At 45.4% G+C, this 19,042-nt stretch overlaps 1 protein-coding gene across 1 annotated transcript in view; it reads left to right on the top strand.

Annotated features, from left to right (window-relative positions):
* The first annotated feature begins 426 nt into the window (after positions 1-426).
* SELENOH (selenoprotein H) overlaps positions 427-19,042 on the top strand; it is a 416,044-nt gene continuing 397,428 nt past the window's right edge. The window contains exon 1 of the mRNA XM_056850826.1: positions 427-442. The gene's annotated coding sequence lies outside the window, so the exon portion shown is untranslated. The remainder of the gene's footprint in view (positions 443-19,042) is intronic.

The raw sequence follows: 19,042 nt of genomic DNA, 5'->3' as shown, positions 1-19,042 counted from the left end.
AGCCGCAGTACTGCAGTCAAAAGCTCTGCTCACGACCTGAGTTCGATCCCAACAGAAGTCGGTTTCAGGTAGCCGGCTCAAGGTTGACTCAGCCTTCCATCCTTCCAAGGTCGGTAAAATGAGTACCCAGCTTGCTGGGGGTAAAGGGAAGATGACTGGGGAAGGCACTGGCAAACCACCCCGCAAACAAAGTCTGCCTTGGAAATGTCAGGATGTGACGCCACCCATGGGTCAGGAATGACCCGGTGCTTGCACAAGGGACCTTTACCTATATTCCATAGCCCTACAGCACTGAAAGAGTGGGAATACTCAACTGTTGATTGCTACGGTTGTGAATAGAGAGGATCAGTTAGCAGATTTACAGCACATAAATTAAGTACATAAATTAAGAGACAGGCTAGCTGATCTGAGCATGTGCCTCAAGGCTCATCTGCTCCACCAGGTACCTTTCCCAGAAGCTCCAGCCGCATCATGGAACCGGCAAGGAGGGACAGATGTTGAAGTTTATGCCACGCTCTGATTTTAAGCTGTAACCACAGACTCTGGGATTCATTGGCGCCGGGGTTTAGCCCTGAACCCAGTGCCTCCTCTTGGAAGGCTTTAAGAGGGGAGTGGACATGTTCATGGAGGAAATGGGTATTCATGGCTACTAGTTAAAAAAAAAAAGGCTTTCACGGTCAGAGTTCATCAGTTCTTGTAGGTTATCCGGGCTGTGTGACCGTGGTCTTGGTATTTTCTTTCCTGACGTTTCGCCAGCAGCTGTGGCTGGCATCTTCAGAGAAGTGTTACTCCTCTGAAGATGCCGGCCACAGCTGCTGGCGAAATGTCAGGAAAGAAAATACCAAGACCACGGTCACACAGCCCGGATAACCTACAAGAACCGATACTAGTCATGATGCATACCTATTCTCTCCAGGATCAGAGAAGCATGCTGAATATATTAGGTGCTGTGGAACACTGGAAGGATGCTGCTGCTGCAGTCATCTTGTTGGGGGCTTCCTAGAGGCACCTGGATGGCCACTGTGTGAACAGACTGCTGGACTTGATGGGCCATGGTCTGATCCAGCATGGCTTTTCTTATGTTCTTATGTACGTGGCAAGAGAAAGAGCACTTCTGAGCATGTACAAAGCCCATTTCACCTAGTGGAGAATAATCACAGCAGGGTCTGCATGCCATCTGGGATTGAGAGCAGGGGCTTCAGCGCAGAGGATGCGGCTTCTTTCCAAATGCGGGGGGGGGGGCGACGACTGACCGCTTTACCACCACTCCCAAACCCCATCAGGATAACTTCCCATTTCCCCCTCTCTCTTGTGATGCTGTTGTGTGGCTTGTGATTGTCCTGCAGGGAGACTCTCCTTGTGCTGCTTCGCACCAGAGCACAGAAGTTCACCTCCGATTTCATCACCGGTGGGAGATTCTGAGCAGCCCAGGGTGGCCCCTCGGGGAGAATCAAAGTAGTAAAGTCTTTTCTTGCCAAGTTGGTGGGACTGAGCGGAGGGCGACCTTTTCCAGATGCTAACATCTCTGTGCCTCCCTCCCTCTTAGGTCGAGGCAGGGGCAAAGAGAAGTAACTGAACATATGCAGATAGGGAAGCACTTCACACTGAAATTGCAGCAGGTGTAGTACACGCTCCAGGGTAAAACCAGAGTAGTAAAAAGATTTGGGAGAGGGTCAAAGACAGAGGAGCGCCTCAGTGGTCTCTTTTACTGGCCCAACTGATTGCTTTCGAGTTTGCTGCAAATTTCCCAGGTGCACAAAAGTCCATGGCGAGTTAAAGAACATACACACACCTCTTGTGATTAGTTCAGTTTTAGTGTGGCTTGTCAAGTAAATGTCCATAGGAATGCTCTCTGTGGCTGCAATCCTATACATGCTTACCTGGGCTGCATGAAGGATGGACAGTCAGAGCATTTAGCAGGGCCCGCTTGAGCCTTGGCCCTGTGCTCGGAGCGAGGCGAGCTCTTCCCGGCGCCAGATGGAGGAGGCGCGCAGAGGCTTCGGAAGGGCGCGGAGCAGCAGCGAGTCCCAACAGGGTACTCTCGGGCAAAAGCGCGTTGGAGGGCACGGCTCAGATCCCCCCACGCCGCCCAGGTGGCCTTTCCTGCCGGGCAGAAGTCAAACTGCTTTGGGCGTCCTTCTCCCAGCCCAGTGTTGGGGGGAGAGGGGCTCTCACGGAGATACAGTGCAGTAAAGAGGGGAAAGTCTGGCAGAATAGAGGTGGGATCGTGGTCCTACATGCCTACGGCTGAATTTTTGGAATAGCCTTCGCCAATCGGTCCTGCAGTGTGTTACCCAGTAACTCAGGAGAGAGTACATCTGAGCAAGCACAGAGTGCTTTTTCCTCCACGGGCTGACAAGGCAGGCAGCCTTCTCATCTCGAAGGTTTGCGACCCGCCGCTCTCTATAGCAATGATAATTTAGTGCACAGACAGGTGTCTTCTCTGTCCACACAACCCACTCTACTGGTCCAAATGGGGTTAAGGAGCTCTGAAATAAATCGACTTAGACACCTGCAGTGTAATCCTAAACTATCTTAACCATTCTAAAACTATTAATGGTTTTAGATGGCTGTAACTCTGACAGTCCCATTAATTCCTGGAATTCCCCCCCCCCCCGCCCTAGTTTAAACTACACAGGCACTATACAAGAAAGCTAGGGGAACAGATTTTCCAGGATCACCTACATAATCCCTACCAGGAGGTATGTAAAAGTAACTACAAGAAGTCCTCTTATGCTTTTAAAATTTGTTCATATTAAATACATCCAAGAGAGTGCTCTGCCATGAATTCCCTCTCCACTTCCCAAATTTTTCCACAGAGAAAATATGCCACAGGCTTTAATAACTAATAGAAAGGAAAGAGCACTAGACAGAAACTTTCCTATTTTTAAGCTAACCGTGGAATTTTGTAAATAAATGCCAGTTTCTTTGCACACAAATACCTAGAAGTGAAGTGATTTTAATGGGATTTAAGAAGATCCCTGCTGGCTCAGACCAGTGATTCATCTAGTCCAGCATCCTGGACACAGTGGCCAACCAGTTACTCTAGATGTCCAACAAAAGGGCACAGAGACTGAGGCCTTCCTCTGAGGCTTCCTCCTGGCGCTGGTATTCAGAGGATGACTTCCTCTGAATGTGGAGGCCTTTACTCACCATGGCTAGTAGCCACTGATAGACCTCTTCTCCATGAATCTGACTAATCCCCTTTTAAAGCTGTCTGTGGCTGTAGCCTCCGCTGGCTGTGAATTACACATTTTAATCACTAGGTAAACAAGTATTTCCTTTTGTCTGTCCTGAATCTACTGTCCATCAGCTTCATTTAATGCCCATAAGTTCTAATATTTTGGGAGAGGAAGGAAAACGTTCTTAAACAGGTTTGTACAAATGTATATAGACTGCATCTGGTGATAGAGGGTACCACTCTTCCATCTGGACTTTGGAGTCCACTTCCAGTCGCATGCTGGCAGCATTGTTTGGTTTACATGAGGACTAGAAACCTGTATTCCCCTCCCCCTTACTAGGGCTAAAAGCGGGTTGGGTTGAACTACTTATCTGGGTGTAGTGGAAACTGCGGAAGACCATTGTAATTACGAGGACGTAGATGGTGATCTATGCAGCCCTTCCCCATGTGAGAGCAGTCTCAGGTCATTAGGGAGTTAAACTTTCACACAGCACTGTAAATGATGAGCACCTGGTGATGGGGGAAAAGGTTAGTTTTCACTCTCTGTTAAAAGAAGGGCAGGGGTTCAGGTAAGAAGCCAGCCAGGAGGAGAGTGTCTGGAGAACCAGGACGGCTGCCAGAGACAGACAAGAAGAAGCGGCTTGCTTGCCTCCCAGGAGACAACTTCCCATCCTTATTTAAGACTCAGCCTGGATAAAAGGTTATTTTTATTTAAAGATTACTTAGCCTGGGTAAAAGGGTGTATTTTTTGTTTAATAAAACCGTATACCTTGTTTCCCCCAACACTTGCCTGTTGGAATCCTTTCTTTACCGAACCATGGGTAATACATTGGGGGAAAGGGTTAACCTCCCCATCAGTGTTGCTGCCTGATCCAAACCTAACACTCTTCTCCATATTTAAAGAAAAATGAGGATCCTTGGAGTTTTGATCAGAGCTACTCCCACAACCGTGAGGGAAAGAAGTGGGGCAGGGCAAGAAAAATAAAGCTGTTTGTATCAGGGAGTTCAGATGTAAATCAGCTTCTGATTCTGGTACCATTCATTCTTCCTGGAGAAATTGAGGAGGAGGGGGAGAAACCTGTCTTTGCCACCAGGCTGGTTTTCCAAGACTGTTACTACTTCAAGAATTATGGTGTTTATTCATCTTTGCCACATTGCAAACCAGAACAGGAATATGTCAGCTCATGTCAACAGATTACTTCTGGCCTGCCAAGGAACTCTAGACTGCATAATGACCATCCCAAGATCACCCATTTTAACCCCCCCTTAGACGTCTTTTAAGGTGTTATTGCCACATGAGCTTGATGACAAATTCCCATTTTTTAAAAAAAAGCTAATGATGCAGTTGGGCTTTTAAATTATTATTATCATTATCATTATTGTTATTATTTTAGACTTCGATCCCACTCTCCCCGGCTGGAGTCGGGCTCAGGGCAGGTAACAACATTAAAACTATAATACAAAAAACCATGATACATATACATTTAAAATCAATAAATATCAAACCATATTAAACAATATGAAAACTACAGATGGTTCTCAATAGAGTATAATAACCGCTTTTAACCCCCCTTCCTGATTTATATCACTCCTCCCATTACTCTACATTTGAATAAAGGAAAATATGATCACAAACAAAAATTTCATCTCTGCCAATCAGTTCTATCACTTTTCTAAAATAACAGCTGCCCAACAGCCACCTACAATGCATGTGCAGCAAGAGGACACCAAGCAGGAGGTGACAAGTACCAACACCTCCATCCAGGTGAGTGGGTGCGGGCAGATTGCCAAATGACCAGTAAAAATATGTCTGGATTGCTCTCATGTCTGTTTACAATGAACCTATCCAACTACTGCAGTCACCTTTGGAGGCCCTGCTTCAGGTCACCTTTGGAGGCCCTTTCTGAGATTAGAAGGGTGGCAACCCAGGAGAGGCACCAAAACTCTGGAACTGCGTAATGACACCAGAACTCTGGAACCCTAGGAAAACTCATCTGTCCCCTTCCGTCGCCATCTTCCTCCAATGGGTGAAGATTTTTTGTTTCGCTTGGCATTATTTCAGTGATCCCTCTTCATCTCCAAGGGTTGAACTGTTGTATTTATCTTTTGTCCTTATTTTAAGCTCTGGTTTTAATGATGTATTTGTGTGTTGGTTTTAATGGCTTTAAGATAAGATTTTAATTGGTATGTTGTAATTTCTTAGCTGTCTTAGTGGCCCTATGAGAGTAGAAAGTTGAGGTAAAAATCTTATTATAAAAAATAATAAATAAATAAATAGGCACTTGTGCTCTTGTCATTTATCAGTGCATGGGCATTTCAACCTGCTTAAATCTTTTATTTAATGAATTTGTTTATTGAAATGTTTATATTCCTCTGTCAATGGTGATTTACAGAAACCTGTATTTTGAAACAGTTAAAGCAAGCATTAACAACCATTAGGTAAACAACTATTTGCATTTCCTCCTTCTGCTATAACAGTGGCACCAGGGGCTTCCCGCTATCAAAAGCCCTTTTAGGCAGGGCAGCTTCACTGGGAACAGGCCAGTGTGGGAACCTCCCTGACCGCTTGGATGAGGCTGCTCAGAGGGCAGGGGCCACAGCTGAGGAAGAACAAGATCAGGCTGTGGTAGAAATAAGCAACCTGAGAGTGGAGACAGATGCTCTCCCTTTCTTCCAGGATCATCTAAGAAAAACAGATAAGCCTTCCATGCATTGCTAGAAAAGGTTTTAAAAATATCTTTCTCCCGCTGTGCAATATATCCTTTGCTTTATTATAGCAAGCATGATAAAAAACCTGCTTCAAAATGAACCCATTCAAGATGCATCACTTACGAGAGAGCCAGATTTTAAAGATGTATTGACTCTGAATTCACCCTAGCACTGTCAGTTTCCGGTGCCTGTGGTTCTTACTGATGGTGAAAAATGCCATCGTCATCTTACCCTGAGACACAAAATATCTTCTATCTTCAGATAAATGTACATTCCATCGAGTTTGGCGCAGAAAGGAGGGAGCTGGTGCATCTGTGATGCCTTCACAACAGCAGCTGTCTCAGGAGTTTCCCTGTTTGTGGTCAGGGAGTTTTAACCAGCAACTAATTAGCCACATTTACACTGATATAGTCATTATTAAGTCCTAATGAGCTTGTTCCATTGGTTTCAGTGGGACATGTAGCCTGATTCTTTCCATGTTTATTTGGCACCAAGTTCCACTTAGTTCAGCAGGGCTTACTTCCATGTAACCATGCAAACAAAATTCCAAAGTCTTTGAAATGAATGAAACTAGATTGCAAGTAAACATGCATAGGATCAGGCAGTCACAACTAGCTAGCTGGATCAGAGCCATTGTTAATTGCACCAACCAAAGATTATACTCCTAGTTTTGCTAAAAGCTTCAGGTTGCTCCTATTCTTGGAGACAAATATCCTGTTCATTTTAACAGACCCTTAATGCATGGACCTGGGCAGAGGAAGCTTTTCGTAGCCTGGAGGTAAATCATATCACATGGTTAATAATATCCCTTTAAGCTTCTGTTAAAATGACAGGACATTTTTCTCCAGGCTTGTTAGCAACTCTAATTGCAGCCTGAATTGTTAAGCTATTAAGTGTAATAAATTGAAGCAAATTTTCCTCTCTTCATCAACACATTCAAGTTTGTTCATCTAAATGATTATCTATGGGTATCACTGAATGTTAAACACACCAATCCAGAAGAAAAAATTACACTGATTCTGGGGGATCTACACTTTCTGTGGCACAAATTCAAACTGTACTGATGTCCTTCAAGTGATAAGGGGAGTTCAATGGGAGGATTAATGCAAGGACAGGAAAACATATAGGCCAATGATGGCAACATCCTTTTCTAGCAATGGCCATATGCCTAGCAGGACCAGCCACTAAAAATCCGCTTCCAAACAGCATTCCTCTGTCTGTGGCCAGGTTACTTCAGCAACTTTGTTTCTGTCATTTTGCAATCCCTTGGACTTCCCATGCATTCATTCACTATTTAGCCAGAATAGTCATTCAATCACAGCTAAGAATAGGCAACATTTTTTTTTTTCTGGCCAGGTTCATTTATCAATTGCATGGTAGCAAACATTCAACAACTACAGTCTCCTCCCCCGCCCTCCATGCAGGTAAAACACTTCACCAGATGCCTCATTGCCACTATGCAGCATATAAAGGCATACTTACTTATTTACTTCATTTATAGCCTGAGCCTCAAGGCAGATTACAAAATCAAAGCCACGGCAATAAAAACAGTACATACAATAACAGTACATACAATAAGTAATGCAATAAAACTGGGTCACAACATTAGAAAGCAATACAATCAAAATAATATAATACATGAACCCTGCCAGGAAAAGGTAGGCATCCATAGTCAAATGCAGCCATGGCAAGAGACAATATTTCCATGTTAGTAAATACAGTTTAGAGCATCTCAGGTGAAGTCTAATGTCATTTCCCTGAAGTCACAGAAACACTTAGGTCTCATCGGATGTGTTAGAAGGGGCATTCTGTAGAAGCATAATGGAACAAGAGGGGAACTGAGGGGTGTAAAAATAAAGTCTCCTTAGCCACAGTGAATGCTGCACTGTGCACGACTACCTGCCAAGAGTCAGAAGGGCTTGCCCCACCACTAGGAGGGCACCAAGGTCATGGAAATGTGCTTTGTAGCTTCTCAGATGGCAGTGACCCCCAGACACTTCAGAGAACCTAGAAAGCAGGACCAACTTACTACACTCCAAGCACTCCTCGGGAGGCCTTGGAAATTCTTGAAAAGTCACACTTATTGATTTCCATTTCCCATTCCTACTTCACATATTTCCCAAAGACAAAGGTGTGCTAATTTCATGATATAACTGCTAAAACACACTGGTTCATCACTAAAAACCATCTATAATGTATTAAATATACAACAAAGAATACTTTTAATATTTATAAAAATGGTGCTCATTACACATTTAATAAATAACTGACTTTTGCTGATGATTTGTTCCATGCTGTAAACACCTTGCTCTTGGTCCCTGTTACACACACACACACACACACACACACACACACACTAGGTGAGAAGAAAAAAGAGCAGGAAATCAGCAACATCCGTTTCCTATCCTCTAGCAGCCAGCCCAAAGCTGGGCCTGCAGCACAAGCTCAGGCCCACCTTGGGCTCTTTGCTGTCTATCTCTTCTCCCTGTTGGCCCTGCAGCATGGTAAACCTCTGGGTATGGGGCAGCAGGGGCAGATTTGGGTCTCACCCCATATTCAGATGCTTCTTCCCTTCTAGGGTAAACCAAATTGGCAACTTCTCCCACTGTTTCCCCTTTCCTCGGTAAAGGCCTTGCCCTGCATTCCCAGCTGATACGATGCCCTTTTCTCTCCTCAGCCTCTGCATTGATGGTGACTCAGCAACCAGTGTCTGCTGGCTTGCTATAGAAGACAACCCTGGACCTGAACTGCACTTTTAACCAAGACAACTGTAATGGCAAATGAGAGGGTAATAGCTGCTCCTTGAGGCGGGTTTATCTATGTGCCGCTATGATATATCTATGTGCCGCAATGACAGCAGCAGGAATGAGGGCTGATACAAAACTGAGCACCAGGCAATACGTCTGCCTCTCCCACATGCTGCTGCTAACACATGCTCTGTCGTAGGTAAGCAGTCACATCACCTGCAGGCAACAGCAGCCTTGCCAGCTTGTTCAAACAGAATCATACACGCAGTATGCAAACACCATGTAGAGGTTCTCAACATTGGCATATGCCAACACAACACACAGGCTGTCAATGTCACAGGGGTGACCAAATGTTCTAGTGCTGAGACTCACACACCAAAAATCCTCATGTGCCCAGTAGTTCACTGATCTGGTCAGATTAATGCCCCTGGAGCCTTCAAATGCTGTTTGGAAACTTCACCAAGTTCAAAATGCAGAAGTCAGGTTACTAACCAGAATTTGCCATTAAGAATATACTGCCACTGTCTTGAATTACGTTGCTGGCCTGCAGTCTGTTTCCAGGCAGGATTCAAAATGCAGGATCTGAATACTTTGCATAATTGTCTGAGGCCAGGGTATCTGCCATGCAAAATCACCCATTCACTTCTATCATCACTGGAGGCCGTGCTCCGTACACCTCCACCTTCTGTGTTTAGACTGGTGATGACTGGACCCGTGGCCTTTTCTATAAGGGAACTGAATCTGAAAGAACTTCCCCAAAAATGTTCACTTGGCAGCTACACTGCCAACACTTAGGCAGCAGGCAAAAACTATTATTTTGTTGGCTTTTAATTCTGCTTATTGGTTGTTGTTGTTTTTTTGGTATTGGATTCGAATCCCTACTCTGCCAGGGAAACTTGCTAGGTGATCTTGGGTCAATCACACAGTCTCAGCCTAACCTCACCCACAGGTTTGTTGTTGTGAGGATAAAATGGAAGACAGGAGAATGATGTAAGACAATTTGGATCCCCATTGGAAAGAAAGGCATAGTACAAATGAAGTAAAAAAAAAAAATGTTGTTTAGCATCTTTTAAAATGTGAATCCTTGCCAGGCATTGCATTTCTGACACTCCTAGCTTATATGCTGGGAGATCACACTATGTGTGATATTTTCAGTATGTGCAATTGCAATTTTATGTGAAATGGGTAGTGCACATATTTTCTAGCCACAGTACACACTACCTGAAACCTGTTTTTTTCCAGGTACTTGTTCATGCCTACCAAAGCTGCAAAGTATGCACATTGCCCTTTTTGCACAAAATGGCAATTTTACATACTGAGAGGATCATGCGTGAAGTGCTTACCCAGTACGAAAGATGGAAGCACCAGAATGCTTGAAAAGGGCTATGGTAAGTAACCTGAGCCATATTAATGGAACAACAAGAGAGAAGTATTCGAGCCACATCCATACTGCTTCACCCTGCCCAATAATACCTCATCCCAGTTACTGCCTACAGAATCAATTTCTAGATTGATGAAAAGCAACAAGTAGTTCTTTTATTTAAAAAATAAATGAGTTATTGTCTTGCAAAGAGAAATATTTGTTACACAGCTCTCTAATTTTAAAACTGTGATAGGGTATGATGTGATACACAAAGAACAGGTGTCCAGATTTCAGTTCCTTTTTTTCCCCCTCCTTGTTTATGATAACAGATGATGCATTCAAAATTGTAATAAAGCACCAAGACAGCCAGCATGGCATAGTTGTTAAAGTGTCGGACAAGGATCTGGGAAACCCAGGTTCAAATCCCCACTCGTGCCATGGAAGCCTGCTGGGTGATCTTGGGCCAGTCACCCACTCTCAGCCTTGACCCTGGCACGTATTTGGATGGGAGACCTCCAAGGAACACCAGGGTTGCGACATGGAGGCAGGCAATGGCAAATGATCTCTGAATGTCTCTTGCTTTGAAAACCCTATGGGATCATCATAAATCAGCTATGACTTGACAGCAAATAATAATAATAATGTACTTCCATGCTTCAACCTTAGCACTGACCAACTGTACTACTGCTTGCCCCCAACAGGCTAGAAATGTGAAGTTTTTACTTAATGTACAGTACAAACACTTTCCCAGGCACTATCATTGACTCCACTGGATTTGACCCAAATTATAGTATATTTGGCAGTCTGCCTTTCTGAAGACTGGTAATCTCATTTGGCAATTCAGATTCCAGAGTACTCTCTCCAGAGTAGCCCTATTGAAATCTGAGGGGTTCTGTTAAAGCCGAAGCTATTGAAACACACACAGCCTGTGGGCGTGACAGGGGTGAGAATTGGGTTAGAGACTGAGGGCCCATTCTCAGGTCACAAAGGGGAATCAGTCTCTGAGGTAGAGCTATTGAAATGCCTCAATTACCCCCAATAATAATAACGTGGGGCGCCAAATGATGTGCCTCAATTACCTTCAATTGCCCAATAAAGTAATTCAGGAGAGGTTATCAGGAGTAAGCGATTCTTTTATGAGGCCAATAAAAGAAGCAGCGCGTGTGGAGCTGTTCTCAAAAGCGTCAGAACCGTCCACCCAGAACGAAGGAATACATCGTGTTTTATAGACGTTAGGATGGACAGCGCTAATTACAATTACGTAGAACATTAGAGCTAATACACATGAGATTCGTGTATATACAATCATTAGCATATTCAGTGAAAGTGGTCTTAAGGCGTTCACTTTAGGTGGCCATATGATCCATAATGAAGAACCGAAACTTAACATTCTTATCTGACACTCCTGGCCCGTTGACGCATTAGCAAATAACACCGCAACAGAAACGCGCTCACCACAGCAGATTCCAAAACGATTTAAAAATTCTGTACCCACCTATCGCCCTTTCCCGGATTTTTTCTCGAAAAGCGCCCCCGCCATCACAGCGGAGCCCTCGTCCCGAGAAATGCGCATGCGCGGCACACTCCGCGCGGATATTAGGGAAAAATGTGATTGGCCAGTTTTCGGCTTGAGGGATTGTGGGATGGCAGCGAGGGGAGAAATAAAGTGGATTTTCAGATCGCACTCCAGGCTTCGGGTGGGAAAAACGGCTTTTTTAAATTTACATCGCCGTATATGCGATTTCTGTTAACGCGGAGAAATCGTGCGCCGAGGCCGCTTCCAACATCCTTCGCGTGACATGAGGTGCGGACATGCAGGGGAAACGCGCATGAGAAGGCGGCGCAAATGGTGAGTGTGGACACGGCCCTGGTGTCTTAAATCACTGCTAGGCCTTGTTAAGCCAGCTAGCAGTACCAGGCCCGCAAGGATGATCTCACTGGCACCTGATAGCAATGGCTGCCAGCTTATGCTAACTCATATTCACACACTAGTGAATATGAACCAAAGATTAATTCTTTTGCCCCTTATACATGGGGCAGTGCCTTTACGTATGTGTGCAGAATATATATGTGCCTGATGTTATGCTCTTATACCTGAGCATAGCACCTCATAAAGCTATGAGTATGTGAAAGAATGTATGTTTTCCCATAAAGGAAGTTTAGGCACTTCACTATTCCGGTAGCAGGGAGGTGTGGAGGATTGCAGCCACTGGTGTGGGGTAGTCAGAGAGGACTGGAAGAGGGATTTGGGATATTCCCCCAAACCTCTGTGAGTTCTCTGAGGAGGGAAAGGAACTCAGACGTCCTTCGCTCCTGTGAGCTGGGCTGGGGACAGAGTCTGAATCTGAGTAAGCGTGAAACTAAGAACTGAAGGAACTTGAGTGAAGAAAACATCTAAGCTATCTCTGAAGTAATCTTATGTAGATAAATCTGACTTTGAGTTTCCCTCTAATTCTGCCTTTTCCTTGAAAATCAATCTCTGTGAGTTCTGTTCAATAAACTTCCCTGTTTTGTCTGTTTAAGTTAAAAAGCCTCTTGGGCCATATTTCTCTCTGAGGTAAATACTGGTGTGGGACTGGAGGAGAAGGAAAAGAATCTCCTCACAAATACACTCAGGCCAACGCTTTTCCCTCTGCATATATGGTCGGGCTGAGAGAGTGGGATATTGAAGTAGTTCAAAAGGGGGTGCATCATAGAAGGTTAAGTAGGTTTTATACAGTAGGCACCATACAAATGGAAATCAACTGTTTTTAAGTCCACAGTGCGCGGATAAAGCACATCCCAGTACAGAGATCTGCATTGTTAACCACTAATTGATTGACAGATTGGTTTGCTTGCTTGCTTCATTTATAGTCTGCCCTTCTCAACAAGACTCAAAGTGGATTACAAAAACGAAAAACCAAGCAGACAGTTAAAAATGATAAACACAATAAATACAATTGAAAAACCCGTCTAGAAAATTCGCACAGACATTAAAACCACAACAGTGCTCCCTTTATTAAAATGGCTTTCTGAACAGTTCAGTTTTGCACATTCAGTGGCTGATGAGCTTATGGGGGTCTTCCAGACTCGGTCGGGCAGCCATTTCACCAGGTGGGCGCCAAACAATGCTCAGGCGTGAGCAGCTGTTGATCTTGCCCATTTGCAGGGTGGCATCATCTTTCCCCAGAACATGTTGGGAGATGCAGTCCTGTAGATCCAGAGCTGCTCTTCAGACTAGGCCACTGATGGTATTAAATTATGTTATAAATGTGATTATAGCTGGATACCCAAGGTTGGGTGGAAAGACCCGCTCTAGTCAATATCCTGGCTGCAGCATTCTGTACCAACTGAAGTTTCCGAACATTTCTCAAGGGCAGCCCCATGTACAGCACATAACAGTAATCTCATCTAGATGTAACTTGGGCATGTGCTACAGTGGCCAGATCTTTTCTGCTCAGGAAAGGCCTCAGCTGGCACACCAGTAGAAGATGGTAAAAGGCACTCCTATGTGCTTATCCAGCAGCAGACCTGGGTCCAACAGCACACCCAGTCTACAAACCTTTTCCTTCAAGGAGAGTGACATCTTAAATCCTGTGTCAGACCTTCCACCCACCAGTACCACTTCCGTTTTGTCAGAGTTAAGCTTCAGTTTATTAGCCCACATCCACTCCAAAACTGCCTCCAGGCATCAGTTCAGAGCTTCTACAGCCTCCCTGAGATCAGCTGGAAGTGCGAGATAGAGCTGTCATCCACACCCAGCCAAAATCTCCAGATGACCTCAACCAGTAGTTTCATATAGATATTAAAGAGCATGGGGGACAAGATGGAACCTTGTGGGACCCCACAGGCCAAAGCAGCAGACCCCCAGCACCACCTCTGAAAGTTACCCTCTGGTTACCCCTGGAACCACTGCAGAACGGTGCCTCCCAATCCCAGTCCAGATAGGCAGTCCAGAAGGAAACCATGATCAAAAGTATTGAAAGCCCCAGAGAAGTCCAGGAGAATCCAGGAAGTTAAGCAGGGTCTGCTACAGTTAGTACTTGGATGGGATACCACCAAGGAAGACTGGGATTTCTATGCAGAGGCAATGGCAAACCAGCTCTGCTTATCTCTTGGCCCAGGGTTGCCATGAGTCAGCTGTGACTTGGTGGAAAACTATATTTTCAAGTTTCTATCAGTAACCACATCTCCCTATTTGATTTCAGAAATGCATGGACATTTCCCAAGACCAGCTTCATCCCCAACCCACCTCCAGAAGCTTCTGCTTCTCATACTTCAGGTCACACTGGACGGTTGCCTACTCTTTTTACAAGCCCTGACTCTTGTACCTTTAAAAGCAGCTTGAGCTACAAACATTATCAAGTGACAATGCTTTAAGTACATGGGAAACTGTCTCCTTTGCAGATCAATCTGCTGTTGAACACATTTTGCCACCCCACACCTCCTCCTCCTGTGTCGCCTTCCCAGGTGCAAGGCAAACTTCAAAAGCAGCCACCGTGCACCTGAGCTGGGCAGCAGAGATACAGGTGCTGGGGGGGGGAGCTCTTCTTCACATCCTGACCTGCCAGTTCATAACCCCAAGCTTCCACGTGCTTCACTTGGGTTCAGAACTGACACTGACAAGATCATGCAAGGCCAGCTGCTTTTTCTTCTGTTCACTTGGCAACCCAAGATGTGATGTATTGACTTACTTAATTGATTAGCAATTTGGTTAGAACAAGAGAAACAGAAGGCCCTTGGGAGTGCTTGCCATTTCAGAATAGCAGATCAATCCCCCAAGGGCTTGGAAATGGAGCAGAAGCCTTTAGCAGGAAACATAATACAAGGGACTGATAGAAATTTGGCAGGATTCCCTAAGAAATCATCACAGCATCACACTAGCTCTTATTTAAGAGACTCATCTGCTTCAACTAGAAATCATTCAACAGTAGGTTATATGGGTTTCTGGGGAGAGGGAAGCTTGTATCTGGGCCACTATGGGACACCCTGGAGGAAACTTTCCTCTCCTTGGCTTGTACTGGTGAAACCTGTAAAGCTACAGTGCACAGGGGACTGGGATGTCAGCACAGCAGAAATAGGAACTTCAAACCACACAAATGTTACAAAAACATCCCAGGTACAACATCTGTAAAGGGGAGAGGACTAAGCCATGCCAGGGCAAAATCTCTGAGTGCATAAAATGAAAGTTGGAGGTTCCAAACATGGAGATAGATGTGCCTCTCTGAAACAACTTTCCTGCACTGGGGCAGGGGGGTGGATTGTTCTCTCTCTACAGCCTGGGAGGAGCATCTGTCCAGTGTCTCTCTTCTCACTATATTTATAAAAACAGAGCAGAAAAGCTCCAGTCTTCACTGGAGATAAAGAAGGCCTGTGAAGCGCAAGGGCAGCAATACTGGCCTCCAACTGAATGTCTACCAACTCTGCAGGAAGAGCTGTGTGCTTTGCTGTTTGTAAGCAACTTTTAAAAAAATTGCATTCAAAAATGGGAAAGTAGTAGTTTCTGAGCTTTGTTGCCCAGAATATGCGAGTAAATGTCTAAAACCTTGAGTTTAATCAATTGTTATCTACATGGTTTCAAAAGATGAAGAATTCAGGAGCACACTACTGTACTCAGAGGACATTCATAGAAGTGGGTGAAGATTTTGGACATTTTATAATTCCAGATGGCAAACTGCCAACTAGTGGGGGAAGGGGGAGGAAGCAAACTGTCAGTTGTCCATATGCCAGTCCATAGGTACATAAAACCCTGAAATTGTCCACTGGTAGCCATGACAAAGGCTTGGGTAATGCCCTGTTGCATAAAACTGGAGATGCCACAACTCTATAAAGAGTTCCCGTTAATCACGTGCATGCATTGCGACCTCTGCCCTCTCCCTGCCAAACCTCTGGTGCATTTCTTCATGATCAAAACAGTCTTGCCATGAAGATGCACAGTGGAGGTAAAACCACACTTTTATACAGAGGAAGCATGACCTTTCCATGCCACATATGCAGCTGCCACGCCACAGTGCCATGTTGCTGCTCGGATGCCCCATCTGTCCATCTTTCTCTCCACTGATGGGAGCTGTGCAATGCCCAGGTGGCTGTGGCAGAAGCCTCTTCATCTCAGGTGACAATGGTCTGGCAGGGGACCCCCCCCCCCTGCCCAAGACACTTCAGAGAGCCTAGAAAGCAGGACCGGCTTGCGGCCCTCCAGCTACTCCTCAGGAGGCCTTGGAAATGCTTGAAAAGATGAACTTTTTGTTTACGTTTCCCATTTCTAATTCAGATATTTCCCAAAGACAAAGGTGTGCTAGTTTCATGATACAACTACTGAAACACACTGGTTCGTCACTAAAAAAATAAAATAAAATAAATATACTACCCCAGAGAGTATACCTTAACCATCTATAATTGCTCAAAAGCATAACAAAAATAGTTTATTTCTAAAAAGTGTACTTATTACATATTTAGCAAATAACTGACTTTTGCTGATGATCTATTCCAAACTGTAAACACCCTTCTGCTGGTCCCCATCACACACACAAACACACACAAAGCAGAATCTACCAGAGAGAGAAGAAGAGAACAGGAAATCAGCAACATCCGTTTCCTGCTCACTAGCAGTCAGTCCAACGCTGAGATGTCTGCAGCAGAAGCTTTTTCCCCCATCTCCTTGTTGTTGGCCCTGCAGTGTGGTACACCTCTGGGTACGGGGCAGCAGGGGCAGATTTGGGTCTCATCACACATTCAGATGCTTCTTCCCTTCTACGGTAGACCAAACTGGAGACTTCTCCCATTGTTTCCCCTTTCCTTGGTAAAGGCCTTTCCCTGCATTCCCAGCTGATCTTATGCCCTTTTCTCTCCTCAGCCTCTGCAGTGAAGGTGACTCAGCAACCAGTATTTGCTGGTTTGCTGCAGAAGACAACCCTGGACCTGAACTGCACTATCAACCAAGAGAACTACAATTCTTTTTGGTACTGCCAGCTCCCTGGGCAGTCAGAGCTACAGCACCTTGGGACTTTCTACACCTACCGAGTGAAATCTGCCTTCTGCCCAAGGAGGTCGGACCAAAACCAACAGGTTGAAATTAAATCAAAAGAGTTTCCGGCTAGACATTAGAAAGCATTTTCTAACAGTTAGAGCGGTTCCTCAGTGGAACAGGCTTCCTCGGGAGGGGGTGAGCTCTACTTCCATGGAGGTTTTTAAGAAGATGTTAGATGGCCATCTGTCAGCAATGCTGATTCTGTGACCTTAGGCAGATGATGAGAGGGAGGGCATCTTGGCCATCTTCTGGTCACTGGGGGTGTGGGGGGGGGAGGTAGTTGAGAATTTCCTGCATTGTGCAGGGGGTTGGACTTGATGACCCTGGTGGCCCCTTCCAACTCTATGAGTCTATGAAATAAAAGATCGGCTTGATGGCAAACGAGAGGGCAATAGCTGCTACCTGAGCCTGCAGGACCTCCAGCCTGAAGACACAGGGCTGTATTTATGTTCCGCCAGGAACGAGGGCTGATACAAAACTAAGCTCTAGGCAGTAACTCCTCACAAGCTCTTCTTAGAGCATGCTCAGTATTGTACATAAGTGGCAGCACTTGAAAGAGTGCACTCACCCCTTCTGTTCAAATAGCACTACACTGCCCGCATGTCCGAGTGTCAGGCCTGCTTTCCACAGCTCTAAGCAGCCTGTCAGACTCTGACTGTTTACTTTCGGTTCTACCAGGTGCCTCTCAAGGCCAAGCTTGCTAACTGCTGAATTCCTGTTCCAGTGCTATCTCCCGTGGGAACGGGTTCCTCAGTAGAAGGGGAGCCGCCTTGACCTGTTGTGACTAATGCTTTCCCTTATAGGCCTACCCCGTGCTCCCAATTGCCATTCGTGCCAGTGTACCTGTAAGCTCTGCATACCTGTATGTTTTCCATTAAATCAGCTCTCTTTTGGACTCTTTGTCTCTGGATGCTGTTTGTGGGATTACCACGGGACAAGTGCTTACACCGAGGTTCTCAGTGCTGACATCTAGGGGCCTAACGCGTTCAGTATATGCTACGTTTAAAAAACTGTGTTAGCCAGGTTAGATCGCACCTCAGACCTCCCACTTTGGCTTGGAAATGCTTTGGAAGCGCCAGACATCTGTTTTTTTCCCAAAACGCCTATACCACAATGTATTTCGTTATGTCGTTTCAAAACTGGCAATGAAGGGTGCATTCAGTTACATACGCTGTTCAGTTCTCCTCCCCTCTTTTTGCAACACCCAATGAAAAGCCTTTCTCCGCCCATCCCACCTTCCCCCTTCCCTCCCGTTTGCATCCACCATACTCTCCTGCCAGCACAAAGTTCCTCTCTTTTTCCCGCTGCCGAGCGTGCCTCCCTGCTCTCAAAAAACTTTTTTAATGTGCTCGTCCCAACGAAAAAATGCAAGATTCCCTGCCGTGCAGATGAGGCAATTCTTAATGAAGTACAGCGCTCCTTCGGATCAATGATATTGCGCATGCGTGAAACAAAGAAAGGGGAGGGGAGGCGGGGAAGCATCAGCGACGTAGACATGACGCAGTGTTCCCCCACGCTCCTCCTCTCTGGAGGTGCGATATGACGATAAACCGTCTTGGGAGCAGTCTTAACAGGCACGGTGCAATCGGAAATGAAGAATACGCATCCAAAACACACACACCGAGCACGGTGATAATATGCTGTAAATTGTTGGTGCGTTAGGCCCCCTATTTATTCATTTATTTACTTCATTTATATCCTGCCTTCCTCCCCAATGAGGACCCAAAGCATCATTCTCCACCTCTCCATTTTATCCTCACAACAACCCTGTAAGGTAGGTTAGGCTGAGTGTGTGACTGGGCTAAGGTCATGCTGCAAGCTTCCATGGCAGAGTGGGGATTTGAACCTGGCACTGCGTGAGAGCAGAAAGGTGACAAAGTTTGCAGTTGTCACCAAATTATTCAGCATAGTGACAACTGTGGTGAATTCTGAAGAGCTCCAAAAGGATTTCTCCAGACTGAGCAAGTGGGCAACAACATTGCAAAATGGTCTCCAATGGGTATCTTATGAGCACCGATCGCTCATCAGCTGCTGAG

This window comes from Euleptes europaea, chromosome 6 (genome assembly GCF_029931775.1).
Source record: "Euleptes europaea isolate rEulEur1 chromosome 6, rEulEur1.hap1, whole genome shotgun sequence".
NCBI lineage: Eukaryota > Metazoa > Chordata > Lepidosauria > Squamata > Sphaerodactylidae > Euleptes > Euleptes europaea.
This window is presented reverse-complemented; position numbering and strand designations above follow the sequence as displayed.